The sequence below is a fragment of the Ostrea edulis genome, chromosome 6 (genome assembly GCF_947568905.1).
Source record: "Ostrea edulis chromosome 6, xbOstEdul1.1, whole genome shotgun sequence".
Lineage (NCBI taxonomy): Eukaryota > Metazoa > Mollusca > Bivalvia > Ostreida > Ostreidae > Ostrea > Ostrea edulis.
In genome coordinates, this window is record NC_079169.1 from 32,529,267 (window position 1) to 32,544,614 (window position 15,348).

General features: G+C 36.6%; 1 non-coding gene and 1 pseudogene across 1 annotated transcript; both read right to left on the minus strand.

Moving 5' to 3' along the window:
- Window positions 1–1,310: 1,310 nt before the first annotated feature.
- On the minus strand, window positions 1,311–10,647 carry LOC130046721 (uncharacterized; annotated as a pseudogene).
- On the minus strand, window positions 1,460–1,541 carry Trnas-aga (transfer RNA serine (anticodon AGA)). The gene has a single exon. It is a non-coding gene; the product is annotated as a tRNA-Ser (tRNA).
- Window positions 10,648–15,348: the final 4,701 nt, after the last annotated feature.

The following is a 15,348-nucleotide window of genomic DNA, read 5'->3' on the forward strand; positions in this document are numbered from 1 at the left end:
TGAACTGGATTCTTAAATATCATCAATTTTAATCCTTCAAGTGCATTTATTTCTGTTTGATAGACTTGTAAATTAGTGTATTGTAATAAATTGGCGATGGATAGATTATTATTATTATTTTTTATTTATTTATTTGTTCTTTGTATATATTAATATGGTGCAATCCACTGTTCAAATGTAGTCAATCATTAAAGAGCATTTTGCCGTCATCCATAAAGATAATAACAATATTTGCTAGTTGCCTCCCTTACATGTGTTTACAATGTTGTCAATATTTACATGATTCACAAACCAAATGTACACATGCTATTTTACGCATGAAAAACTTAACCAAAGTTTTAAAAAACAGAGCAAATTAGAGAATTTACAATCAATGAAAAATTGTTATATATGATGTATGTGAAATAGCCTATTATGCTATGACCATTTGTTTGTAAAATTTTAAACTTAGTACAACAGTAGAGTGGATGTACGAATAGTACGATGTGACTCTAGATTTTAACAGGATTTTTTTTATATACATATTATTGATAAGTGGCAAATGGAGTAATTTTTTCAATCACAAAATGTTGAATTACATGATAAGAATACAGACGATAGGGACATTACATCTGCATCAAAAAATGAACAATCAAAATAACACGAGAAAATGAAGGGTGTCATCCGTGGACCACGACTACATTTAATTATTTTGATTCCCCTTCCCCCCACTTTAATACATTCTTGTTGTGAACAAAAGTGAAAATAGCTTTAGACAACCAAATGAAAATGTAACAAGAGACACATGGTTTGTATTCCTTTCCTTAGAGCTACTGCATTTTTTTCACGTAAAACATAAAATCCAAACTGTATCCTTGTAGCTCTGGAGAATATTTTTCAGAGAGTTATTCATCTATTCTTTGTGGACGTGAAATTCCTATTGAGGATCGACATTATTCCGGTAATCGAGGAGCTAAGAAACTTAATTTTTCCCTTTCATAAGGACGCAGGAATATGAATTTGACAATTTGTGATTCTAGAAAAGAATATTTAAAAAGAATTGAATTTCTTCCCTTATTGTATTCCTAAGAAAAATTGCATACCGTGTTAAAGCCCCACCCTGGATCACGTGGTCAAGGTATGAACAAATATAAATCACCATATGAGGAAGGTTTTTTTTATTAATTTGAAAAAAAATCGCATTCCTATGTTATTTGTAAAGTGTTTACAGACGACAGACGGACGACGATGGAATTCTCATCAGAAAAACTCACTCGAGCATTCCGTTCAGGAAAGTTAAACACTAATAAAAAATAAAACACGCTGGTAAGGTAGGGTGGATCATTTAATCATAATATATAAGAACAACTTCACCTTGCAGAAAAAAATAATTTTACTGATAATCAATTTCAACTGGTTGATGCATTTAACATCAACGATACTCCTGTGTGTTCAACAGAGAGAAGTCAGGAAAAATATCCGTTGTCGGCAGGATTCGAACCTGCGCGGGGAGACCCCAATGGATTTCTAGTCCATCGCCTTAACCACTCGGCCACGACAACCCATATTAAACCGTTCATCTTTTCATGCAAAGCAATTAACAATAGAGGCATAAACTTGTTGCTGTTCCACCTTCAGAAAGATTAATGACAGCGTAGGTATAATATTTACCTGTTATGCCAGATATATAACTTTCATTTCACTTGCAGTTAACGTTGTATGCTCAGACAGTCGATTCAAACAGTAAGAGTAAAGACGATATAAATAATTTTCACTTTAATATTTTTAAGAAAATTAATTGAAATTTTGATTTTCAATTTGCTTTTCGATATCTGTTTTCCTTGTTCTTTCTCCTTTATTTTTGCGAACTTGCGTACTCCATTTGTTAAATCTGTGAATCCAGCCTAACTCGATTAATCTGGTTGCGTTGAGAGCATTTCTGTTCCCGGTGGGGATTCCTCATGTCTTCAATACAGTGTAATTGTGTCGATTGTTCTGTTACTTTCTGCTGTAAAGTCATCAACATAAACATGTTTCTTGTCAGGTCTTCGCTTGCGCAGCTCAGATCTTAATCGAATCCTATCACCATGCCTTGGTTTATGGTTGAAGAGGTCTTCGTCGTTCATTTTATTAACTAAGTCTGATGTAATCTTTAAACAAAATACTATAAAAATAAATCACAAACACAAAAAATTAATAAAAACTATGATCTTCAAAATAGATGGTTTAATGAAAGGAGCATAATAATTATGAACGTTTACAATTGTATTGTTAAACAAATCCATGCCTATTTACCACACAACACATTACAGTTGCTTTTTTTTGTTTTGTTTTACGATTACGATCTTAAAGACATAAGATACCCCTTCCCCATATTTAAAATAAAATTTTGTAAAATCCATATTTACCACGACCTTTATGCATTATTCGCCATTAAAATCCACCTGTGGTGTCATTCTATTGTTTAAGCGCTCCATTATTTATAAAGAATGGAGAGTTTCAGACAACAACGACGATCTGTTGAATAAAATATGATTTTTTATGAACAAGTCCCCCTAATCACCCTCTGTCACTATTAAATTTCAGAATTGAAAGAGTTTTGTCATATGAAACATTTATTGTTTAATTTTTCCGAAGTTGTCATTGTCCTCAGTGGATAGAGCTACTGACTGTGTATCTTGCTTAACGTCTCACTCGAGAATTTTTTCACTCATATGGAGATATGCTAGAGCTACTGTATTTCTTGTTTCTTGTGAAAGATCGTGAGTTCGACCTCCATCTCTGCCTTTAGGTTTTAATTTGAAAATTATTAGCATACTACAAGTCTCTTTAACTAAAAACCCATCTCATCTCTTTTGTTTGACACAATCTTGCGTGCATTGATCGGACAGGGCTTCATCTCTTCCACTGGAAGCCAAAAAGGAGGCCACAGAGTACGAAATTGTTGTACGCGCCGTGTGATTGGTTCGTAAAGACATTGCTTAGTCTCGGGATCATCCGAATGGTCTCGGGATTATTCGCGGACCAATTACACGACACGTTATAAATGACGGTGGCTCAGTTTTAAGTACCTATATGTTGGTAAACTTTTCTCGAGTACCAAGAGATTTGGTGCCGAGCGAAGCGAGGGACCAAATTGAGTGCCGAGTTTAACAACATACACTTAGTACATGTCTCCCACGAGAAATGAAAACTCTTTGTGGTTAATTTAATTTAAACCTTCCGTATTTATCCTTTAATCAAGATCATTAGCATTTTTCTTGATTAGCGCAATGTTGCATTGGCTGGGTTTGATAATTAGTACCCTCAAGGGGAGTTTACCTGTATTCAACAGCCAGGTAAGGGTGCACAGTGAGTAGTTTTTAAGCAGTATTAGGTTTTTTGTATACATTCAATATACATGTATCTTCATCTATGCTCCCAGAGTGTCTACCATGTCTTTTCAAATGGATTTAAGTTAACAACTTACTAAAACTATTCTTTTGGACATTTTCGGGCATGATAGAAAAGATATTCATGCGTTTCCTAGATATCATTTCTGTAAATAATCTTGAAAACATACCATTTGGGTGACCAAGAAAAACGGATCAGATATGCTGATAGAGAGATATAAAACTGTCCCTGTCTCTTTTTAATTCGTTTCAAATGATAGATTGCTGGATTTATTGCTTTGTGACCGAAGCCCGAACACAAGATGGTGAGTACACATGCTATAATATTTTCATGAAGTGTTAGTGATTGGGCATAACGGATACATCAGAGAGAGAGAGAGAGAGAGAGTGAGTAAGAGAGAGAGAGTAAAGATATCGCTCTATCAGCATGTCTGATCTCTTGTTTCTGATGGTCGCCCAAGCCACCAACATTTCTGTGTTTTGTTTTAATATTCAAGGTTCAATACCAATTCTGGTAACTGAAACACCGTATTCAGAAAGCGCGACGCCCTTCCTTAATTGTTACCAATCATTGATATAATTATTGGTTTAATAATTATGAATACAATGGCACGGTTACCCAGCTTGGACTTTTTTGTTTGAGGTGTGAAACATGTACTAAAAGGCATTACATATGTAACAGGAAGGGAGAAAATGCAACGGACCAGACCGGGATTCGAACCCGGGCCCCCTGAATCTCTAGTCAGGTGCTCTACTAACTGGCCACCAGCGATCGAACCCGGCTGACCGCTACACATAGCCTACCTTTATCAGTCGAACAATGCTTTCACTTGCGCCTATTTTTTCCCATTCACTCACTTGTGACCTTAAACGACGAACTGACTAGAAAAATCATTTTTTTTTTTACACAGTTTGAATTTCTGGCATATGCATTATCAAATATTTTAGACCTTGTGACCATATTTTGACTTATCTTATCATCATCTTTCTTTGTACAGTCATAACTCCCATGCCCCTTGACCCCGCAATCATAAAATCTGCCCGGCCTTCTCGTCACCGTTTTCTCGTTGGTCTCCATGCGAGAAACTGTTTCTGCCACTGGTTTCTTGTAATACGGAGCGAATCTGCTATTTCATCTCTTGAAATATCGGCCTTGTTTGACTTCCTCTCTGCTTTCATTTGCGCTCGATAGATCTTATGCGCTCGATAGATCTTATTTTCGTCATCCGCATTTGGGTTTGTTTCATATTCCTTAACCACTCTCCATCCTAGCTGAGATGAATCCGCGAGTTTTATAACTTTCTGCCTGTTTTTGACTAAATCAGTACCTTCTGTGATGCTCGTCTTGGCAGGCTCGATGTTTTCTCCAGTGACTGTTCGAGTTCAAGTGTTCGTTTGCCTCTTTTAGCTTCGATAGAACGCGCGCCTCGTGTTTGTACTGATTCCCGTTGCCCTTTTTACGAAAATCGTAGTGTTCGTTGAGATTATCCTCTATTCTGTTAATGTGTGAAGTCGAAATTTGTTGAATGTTACATGTTGAAAGTTTTGAGTCTATCATAGTTTGTAGATTATTCAACAGTCCGACTTTTGTCTGGAAACAGCCATATTAAATTCTTCCGAAATAGTTTGATTTAATTCCATCAGCCTAGCGTCCATCGTGCAAACATTTGACCTGCTCGGTTAGAGCGTGTGCTAGAAACAGAATACTTATTACATAGTAAACCATTCAAACACGTCATAACCCCACACGAATTCTCATTGGCTATAACCCAGTACACAACAATCAATACCCTAAACAATACTTAAGGTTTCGACTCCCGTATTTAGTTTACATGTTGTTAGGACAACTACTTCTCGCTATACTGTCGTAACGTGAGAAATTAAAACTTCTCTCACCAAAAGGCTTCACTTACACCTGTCAATGCTTGGAATCACGTGACAATATAATCACATGAAAGGCGAAGATAACGAACAGCGATCAATCTCATAATTCCTATAATATGATATAAACAATAATTCTCGTTTCCTTTCCCTTTAAAAGTTATCATATGGCAACAGGTGATACATCCGGCTCTTTTCACAGTCCACTGGCACTTTAGTAAGTGCAAAGTATTTAGCTGTTTGTCTCTTATTTTACAAGTTTTATCGTACTTTTTTAAGCCTTTCTTACTTTTGATTCCATGTTTACATTACATCTCCATTATGTGAATGCCCTACATTCATACCCATATTACAAAGTAATTCCAAATTCCAGAAAACAGCGATATTAATCAATTTACAGTAAGCATGAAATGCATCAAGTTAATTGCACTAAAAGCATTTCATAATATGGCTAAATGTTTAGTCCAAAACATAAATGTTGGGTATTAGAAACTTTTACAAGATTTCTGACAGGGGTGTAGTGCGAGTAGCACACGGAATTCTGGGTAGAGAATGGATAAATCCAGTGACATCGCAGGCTAGGGTAGCACATTCACGTTTTGCTGTTGCAGATAGTTACTAACAACGCATTCGGTGTGCGGTCGTGCGTTTTCCTGCTGCAGAATGACGTTACATTGATTGTTGTGAATGAATGGAATGACGTGCTGATGTACAATCTCGTCACGGTCGCGTACACCGGTTAAATTGCTCTCCATAATCACCAAAGGGGTTCTGCCATGTGATGTAATTCCACCCCCAGACCATAACGCTCCTCCGCCAAATTGGCGGATCTGAATGAAAAATCAGAAAAGGGATGTGCCAAAATTATGAATTTCGCAACCAAAGGTTTCACACTCTAGGACGGATCCAAAATAGTGATATAGTGTTAATGTACCATTATCATAGAGTGTGAAGTCTTTTTAACACTTTTGTTGGCCTTGTGTTTTTTAAAGAACAAATCTCGTTTTATACTGCTGCTGAATATCAGAAATTAGTCTAGATGTGCAGAACAGGAAAATTATTATAGATTTTGTAGCCTTTTGGACTGAATGTCTTGATGTCAAGGACGGATGTTGGCCTCTCGCAATATGTTCCTTATGGTACGACGATTTATCCCTCGATGCCCAGGGAGGCTTCTAGCGGTCAAAGAAGCCGATTGGAATCGAGTACGCAAATGTGACGTCCGTATATACTTATCTTGCCGACGAAACGTCATACGCGGTCGTCCTGATCATGGGCGGTCCCGAACAGTGCCAGTTTGCTGACATCGTCTCCATAAAGCATTTACAGTGTTATTATAAACCACAAACTGTCTTGCCACATTGCCAAGGGATATCCCAGCTTCCAGCATCCCAATAGCACGCAAACGCTCTTTTTAATCATGCGAGGCATCTATCAATCAAAATTTTATTTGTAAGACCAATGTTTTTTTTCCTGTTCCAATACATGGAATGTTAATGCAAGCAATTCTAATCGATTACTAACCACTTGTCGCTCAGGCTCGAAACTCCAAACAGCGTGCGGTGCCCATCTAGGCAAATCGAACGCGATATTTAACAACATTGCGATCTCAAACACACGTTTAGTATATTAAACTATGCCCTTACGAATAGGGATCAAATAATACCTCTTAGAGGTCCGTATTTCCCTACTATTTAATTTTGTATTCGTTTTAGAAGGTATGAATTGATTACTTCTCGTTATCTTCACCTTTTCAAAAGTGCGCACCCACAAGAGCTAAACCCGCTTTGGACCAGAACTCTGTGATACCATAAATATATATATATAGAAGTCTAGCTCTGATCCAGATACAAAACTACCTACTTGCTTCAAATGCTTAAAAATTCAGAACATAGGTGCGATATATGCAATTTGCCGGTCTCCTTGCATGCCAAACAAGCCACAAGTTCTTAAAATAACATGTACATCGTGTATAAATTTGTATATACTCTAATCTTTTTCGTACTCAAATGTATGTTTATCTAATGTACCTCATGTACCACATATAATGTGGTTTGAGCGAATAAATGAACTTGAATTCCTATTGTTCAGGACAATGACAAGGGTTGTCTGCCCTTTATAAAGGTTTAGTGACTTTCATGGGGTGTTTATTTGATATCCCATTCGTGAATTTCCAATTCCTGTAATGAGGTCTCACGTTCTAGGTAAAGTGTCATAAAGTTTGACCCACTGCAGAATTGTGACACTGCCTGATGTTTTCATGGACAGTCTTGTTTTCAAATAAATCTAATTACTGTATCTTCGATACATTTATTTGTTTGTAAAAATCATAGTTTGCAAAAGATGTCCCTTCCTTCTGTACCCCTGTTATAAAACCTTCAGAGAAAACAAAACCTTTTAATAGAGTGGTTCCGTGTGAAGGAATGGAATGATCAGGTGGGAATGTGTAGGCCCGTGCACTCCTGGATTTCATATTGCGTTGATTTCGAACGAATTCATAATTTATGGATGTTTTCATCAAAGATTGGCAGCTTATGGAGTAGTCATGTCTAAATTTAGAGTGATAAAAACAAGTTTTGATATAAAAGTTAACATCGACGACTGTGTTGTATGCTATTCTTAAAAATCAGTTTAAACAATTCATCATCTGACAGCGATCATCTGCGCTTGTATTTGTTACAACGGATCGCCTAGGGGCATCAAAAAACCACACACACAAATAACAGGAACCGGTTGTTTTGTGGCAAATATATTTGTGGGAGAAACGTTTTCAGCTTCCTCGACATTTTTCAAGATAAATTTGTTGCTGGCTCCATTGCAGACTTTATTATTCATCATTGGGTTCTCCACTACCAGCTGAGTGGCAAAAAGGCATCATTTAATTTTGAGAGAACCTGTGTCTTGAAGGTGCAGAAAGTACATGTAGATCTAAATCTATCTACATGCTGTCATTGAAACATATGTACGATTTTGGTTAGCATTTAGCTTTACTGCCATATGCATGATGATTTAATACAGAAGAATTTTACATCCACGGTAAATATGGCGGCTGAACCGATCCTTTTTATTGATCTGCAAACCAGAGATCCAAGGTCGAAGCAAGAGAAAAACTATCAATCATATCATCCGTGTAAATACTCGATATTGATACATGTGTTAATTGATCTTGATCGGAGGTATAACTGATTAGGCAAATCGTGTAGATGAAGATATGAAACTCGTAACATGTCTAAACAAAACAAATCAACTTCTTGGAGCTCTCCTAGTAATTTGTTATTCAATCTGACTAAAGTACAGACCTATATTATTATAGGTCTGTACTTTAGTCAGATTGTTTGTTATTCACATCTTGATGAGCAGTGCAAATGAGTAAATATGTTACACATTGTCTACATCTGCTTCCTTCAGAAAACTACATTAAATCCCTGGTAAATGTTAGCAGTTACTATTACACATTCTTACAGTCTCATTCTCTTGAATATTTGTTGGCCTTTGGACTCGTTATTTTTAGTGCAATCAAGTTTTCTTTCACATCATTCATTCTTCGTTCTAAGAATATTATTTCAAAACTATACCACCTGACCCGTCATAACAAAAAGAAAACCAGGGACCGAGTGGTATTAATTTTCGAATAAATTCTGGAAACAGGTTGAATTTCTCTGTATTCATCAGGCACTTTGGTGGAGTTTGTGAAAATTCCCAGTGATTTGTTTCCACGCATGATGATATCAAACAAGAGGCCCACAATCCTTATCAGTCATTTTAGAAGTGTTTAAAAGTATCATTAGCCCAAAGGGCTACGAAATCTATAATAATTTTCCTGTTCTGCACATCTAGACTAATTTCTAATATTCAGCAGCAGTATAAAAACGAGATTTGTTCTTTAAAAAACACAAGGCCAACAAAAGTGTTAAAAAGACTTCACACTGATAATCTTGCATTAACACTATGTGACTATTTTGGATCCGTCATAGAGTGCAAAACCCTTGGTTGCAAAATTCACAATTTTGGCACAAGCCTTTCTGTTTTTTCATAAATATGCTTTAGTTTTCATACATCATCAGCAACATTAAAGGAGTCTTACAATAATTACTATATTGAATTCATGCATAAAGTTATTGCACTTACCAAAATATTGAAGTAATCTTCAAGTGTATTATTCTTAAATGCATACTATATTAAGAATATATATATATATATATATATATATATATATATATATATGTACACTGCATTGTACTATATGCAAACGTTATACTGTTGTTAATCTATTTTCTTGTATACATTCATGTATACACCCCAAATGAATTAATGTACATATGTTGGACATGTATATACCATGTTCGATCATCAGGGAGTTGGTTCATGTAGGCTACGCCTGCTGCCCAACCCCATCAAATTATTGTTTAAATCGCTATGACCATTCTGGCCCCACCCTGGTACATAGACCCTGCCCTATCCCCGGGACAGTGATCAAAGTTTAATAAATGACTACCTGCTCCTTTAAAATTTAATGTATTGTATCAAGGAAAATGTTATTAAATGTTTTACACATAAATTCTAGTCCTGCGGGAATCACAGTAGATGTGGCACGATAAAGTTCCCTCAATGCTCAAAAGCCGTTAGCGCCGAGCTTAGGCCTAAATTTTGCAGCCCTTCACCGTCAATGGTGATATCTCCTATTGTCAGAGTGAAAATTATCGAGAGGGACGTTAAACAGTATACAACCAATCACATAAACACTAATCCCGTGGGGAGGTCCTCAGTACCCATTGCTGGTCATAAGAGGCGATAAAATGGGGCGGGCCTTCGGGTGAAACTGATGGCACGATAAAGATCGTACTATGCTCAAAGGCCGTAAGCGCCAATCATAGGCCTAAATTTTGCAGTCCTTCACCGGCAATGCTGATATCTCCATCTCCATATAGTGAAAGATTCTCGAGAGGGATCAAGTTTACAATTTGGGTAGAGGCCTCCCTGTTCTACATCACTGTGCATTGTGTTTTTCTTACAGATATGCGGTTGTAGAGAAGAAAACTTTTAACTTACCCTAAGAGATGCAGCATTCCTGAAATTTATCATTTATGTCCCATTTGTCTTAAAGATGCACAATACCAAATGGCTGAAAGCATGTTCTTTTTTACTCATTTTCATTAATATATTTTTTTCCATTCTTTTGGAATACATGTAGATAATAACAAATCCTTATATACATGTAGATAATAACAAATCCTTATAATTTTTTGTAATCGGTGAAACATTTACCTCCGAATTTTGTCCTTGACAATCTCCACAATACATGGTATTGGTATAAATCCAGAGATTACTTCACATGAAATATCCTTGACATGTGTAATACCAGCACTAATAAAATCTTTCCAATTCAACATTTTCTTTCTTCTTTCGGATTAAAAAATAAACAATAATTAAAAACATCATTTTCTTTTTCTGTAACAATGATATAATTTATGGCATACCATGCACACAATAATTCATTGTGACTGTGGTAGACCCTGTAAATCCGTTTTCTTAAACTAGAGTAAAAATATCGCCATTCCTGCTCTTAAGTAAAGGATATAAGCCAAAAACTGTCCATTCTGTAAGAGATAGAACTGATCGAGGCCCATGGGGCCTCGATCAGTTCTTTCTCTCACAGAATTACGGGCCTCGATCAGTTCTTTCTCCCACCGAATGGACAGTTTGAGGCTTATATCCTACCTAAAACATTACATCTTCTGTTCTAAGAATGGACAGACTCAGGTAAACCCATTGACGATAATAATTATGAATAAAGCTATTTTTGAATAGTCTGAAAATATAACCAGTCTTGCGTAGAATTCTGTTTCTTTTGTTCACTTATTGGACACTGTCAGGCAAGTAGTCTTCTACTGCAGGTTTTATATTCACTCTTGCTATAGTACTGAGCCATATCAACATGTCTTCCTCTGATGGGGAGAGCATTTTCATTGCACAATAAAAAAGGATTTTAGTGAAAAGTACTGCAAATATTATCTTTATGAGTGTTATATTCTGGATAATATCAGATCAAAATATGGAGGGTGAGAAAGTTATGGAGCCAAATTTTGATCTGAAAAGCATTGTTTTCGAATATTTGGATGAGGAAATAATTAACGCCAGCCAAAAGAACCCAATACGCCTATCTCATGAAATGAAATTATGCATGAAAACGAAAATGATAATTCAGAATTAGGACATATGCTAATAAAAACATAAAAAACCGTTGTGAAGAAGTTTCGGAATGTGCAGCTGAATCCAGCGAAATTCAAATACAGTATGGAAATGACTTTAAAATTTAAGTTTTGATGCGATATAGTAATGGCCAATGGAATTTAAAAATTGTTAATCTTACGAGTTGAAGCAGAGAATTCTACTAAAGGGAAATGTCGTTTTAAGTGTTTCGGTGATTTTTCCGATATCTGTATTGATTCTACTAAAGGGAATATCGTTTTAAGTGTTTCGGTGATTTTTCCGATATCTGTATTGATTCTTACTTGAAGGGAATTTAAAATCAAATTTGTATCTCTTTGACAAATGTATTGTCTTTCCCTTATTTTCAGCATACCCGTTGACGTCCAATAAGTTATTGGGTTTACCTAGTACTGTCCAATAAGTTGATAATTACTGTCCATTATTTTTAAGAACTGACAGTATCTGTCCATTCTTAAAAATAATGGACAGCAATTGTCAACTTATAGGACACCTACAGGTAACCTTTTCATTACTAGTGGATTTTCTTCTATATAAAAGCCGAAAAAGACAAAGGATTGTGTAACAAAAATGTTTTAAATTTTGAATCTTTGATAGGAAATATCTAAAAATATGTTTCCACAGAAAATCTTTAGTACAACAAAAGTGCTTTGCAAGAAACTTAAGTCTAAATGATAACATTTTTAGATGATCATGAATAATTTAGCTATTTTGTTGTATTACTATGCTAGAAGTTTTAATGGGTGTAGTATTCTTAACTACAGAGAAAAGAAACTTGGATGTAAACTAAGAATTCATGCTATTTCTCTAAGTTCAAGGGCCATAACTTAATGGAAAATCAACGGACTGAGACGAAATTCGAACTTGATCTGTAATTTGTTATGGCACAGCTACATACCATCTATAAAAAAAATATCTGCAAGAACAGAGAGAAAAGGTGCTGGAAACTGGAGAGCCCGGCGGAGCGCAAACCTAAAGTCCCCTTCGACTTCGTCGGTATGGGACTAAAAACAGCAATGTTACAAATTGCGAAAATTCATAAAACTTACACTTCTTTGAAATTAACTACGTGTATATGAAATTAGACCGTGCAAATCTTAGGCGTCGAAAGCATGTTAGAAAGGGCTTGTTTTGTTGTTCAGGACACTTTCGGCTGAAAAATGTACGTTTTGCGAAAATTTCTAGTGGGATCTCAGTGAAAATTAAGCCCCCACCCTCCCCTCGTTCCGACACCCATGCAAATTAAACTTTTGTTAATAGTAGTCTAGTTTACACCAGTCATTCCCAACAAGAGGACAGTATGGAACCACATATCCTGATATATGCTGACAACAAATTTATTTCGTTGGTTGGTTGTTTTACGTCAATTCGAGAATTTTTCACTCATATTGCAACGTCACCAGCTGTAGGTGAAGTACGACAAATTTAGACCTATGCTTAGCGCTTTCTGTCGTAGCAGTGAGGGTTCTTTGTTTCTTTATCGTGCCATCCCGTGGAGATCCGGGTTAGAACAGATCCTCAGTACCCCCTTGCTTGTCGCAAGAGGCGAATAAATGGGGCGGTCCTTCGGATGAGACCGCAAAAACCGAGGTCCCGTGTAACAGCAGATGTGGCACGATAAAGATCCCTCCCTGCTCAAAGGTCTCCATATGAGTGAAATATTCTCGAGAGTCCCTCTCAATCAATCTTTAACGTGACAACGCCTGCCTTAGAGTTGACCTAAAAACGCACAGGTGCTTGGGTTCAGGGCCCCCTCCCCTTCCGAATAAGCTACATGAGTTGATTTAATTTTTTTTTTTGGTTGAAAATATTTCTAATACATGCCAACAACGTCGTGCATACCCCTAAAGTCCAAAATAATTCAAAATAAACCCTTTTAGAAAAATACCTTCACTGGTTATTATAACAGAACAAGGTTTCTAACTCCCGTTTCACCTACAGCTGGTGACGTCTCACAATATGAGTGAAAATTTTCGACGAGACGTGAAAACCAAACAAAATAAACAAACTGTTAACAACTAAAATAAATATTTAACTGTATGACAATTTTAAGAGTAAATAACAATAGAGAAATATGTTTCAAAGGCTCTCTTTATTTTGAATACATTTGCGATATCTCAGTTTACCTGTATAAATAGCTAACACCACACTAGACAACTTAAGTTACTAAAGGTTTAAGCACTGGTATTGAGTCTCTTATTCATTGATGAAAAGGTGAAGATAACAAACAGTGATCAATCTCATAACTCCTATAAGAAATACAAAATAAAAGAGTTGGGCAAACACGGACCCCAGGATATACCAGAGGTGGAATCAGGTGCCTAGGAAAAATAAGCATCCCCTGTCGACCGGTCACACCCGTCAAGAGCCCTATATCTTGATCAGGCAAACGGAGTCATCCGTAGTCAGAATCAGTGTGCCAAGAACGGCATAACAATCGGCATGAAACACGTCGGACAATAATTGACCTAATGATAGTTTGTATTGGCAAACTAGATACATGTAGTTATAACGACCAAAGATAAGGTGAATAAAAAAGTGTGCAGCAACTTTCCCTCTCCATTGAAAAGCTATAGCGTTGGGTTTGTTTTTTTCCCCAATAAGGATATGTTTCCCTTAATCGTCCCCTATGGACATCTGTAATCTGCACAATTTTCTATTTTAAAAGTGGGTTCAGTATTTTAAGTTTTCCCCTCAAAATGAAAAAATCCAACCCTATTTTCCATTGTGAATAAGGCAAAATATCGGACTATGAGAAAGTACCGATAAATTCCTGGTTTGTTTTTTGATAGTTTATTACAAATGTCACATTGGGTGGGGCATTCATGTCCTATGGACATGGTTCTAGTAATACAAAAACTTGATTACATTGTGAAGAAATTAAACACCTTAGACAAGATTGTTTGAGTAATGAATCGAATGGATTTCAGAGTTCCACAAATGGAGAGGCAGATTAAATCAGGTTCACGAAAATATGAAGATTTTGGGGAATAAACTGTTGAATTTGTGTCCAAAAAATTCACGAGTTTGATTAGAAATTCCGCGATATGTCCACTGAGCTACGACATTGTAGCCAGGAACAACAGCGTGCAGTAGATTCTGTACGTGAAGAGTTCAGTAAACGGATTGACGAAAACAATAAGACTAATGCCCTGAAGGATACTTGTTTAGGATTTAAGGAGGATTGCAACACCATGCAAAGACATTTGATAGGAATGAAAAGTGGAGGATATACCATCTAGAGATATGACGGGTGTTAAACGAAGTGCTTATATAAGCTCAAAGGATAGCCTTCCGGAGTGCACGAGCAATTTCCTTGGAAGATGCACGCGGTTCCAAACAAGGTACAATACAAAATGAAGTGCCTGGATCCGTGCCACGTAAAGAAATTGATGGACAAGTAAGCCTACAAATGGCGTTCATTGGGGTAGGACATACGTCGAAGCGATATAATCCATTCTTAAAATCAGCTTAAACAATTCATCATCTGACGGCCATCATTTGCATAGTACGCTTGAATGTGTTACACTACATCGCCTAGGGGCATTTAGAAAATCACACACATAACAGGAACTGGTTGTTTTGAAGCAAATATGTCTGTAGGAGAAACGTTTTCAGCTTCTTCGACATTTTTGAAGATATGCTTGGTGCTGGCTCCATTGCAGACTTTATTGTACATCATCGGGTTCTCCACTACCGGCTGGGTGACAAAAAAGGCATCATTTAATTTTGAGAGTAACAATTTAGGGATTAACTTCGGCATTTCGTTGGCGACAATACAGGAAGGCTTGTGGAAAGTCTGCATCGCAGATTCGTGTGCAGAAATCTCATGGGAACAAGTTTCCGGTAAGAATATGGTTTCCTTTCG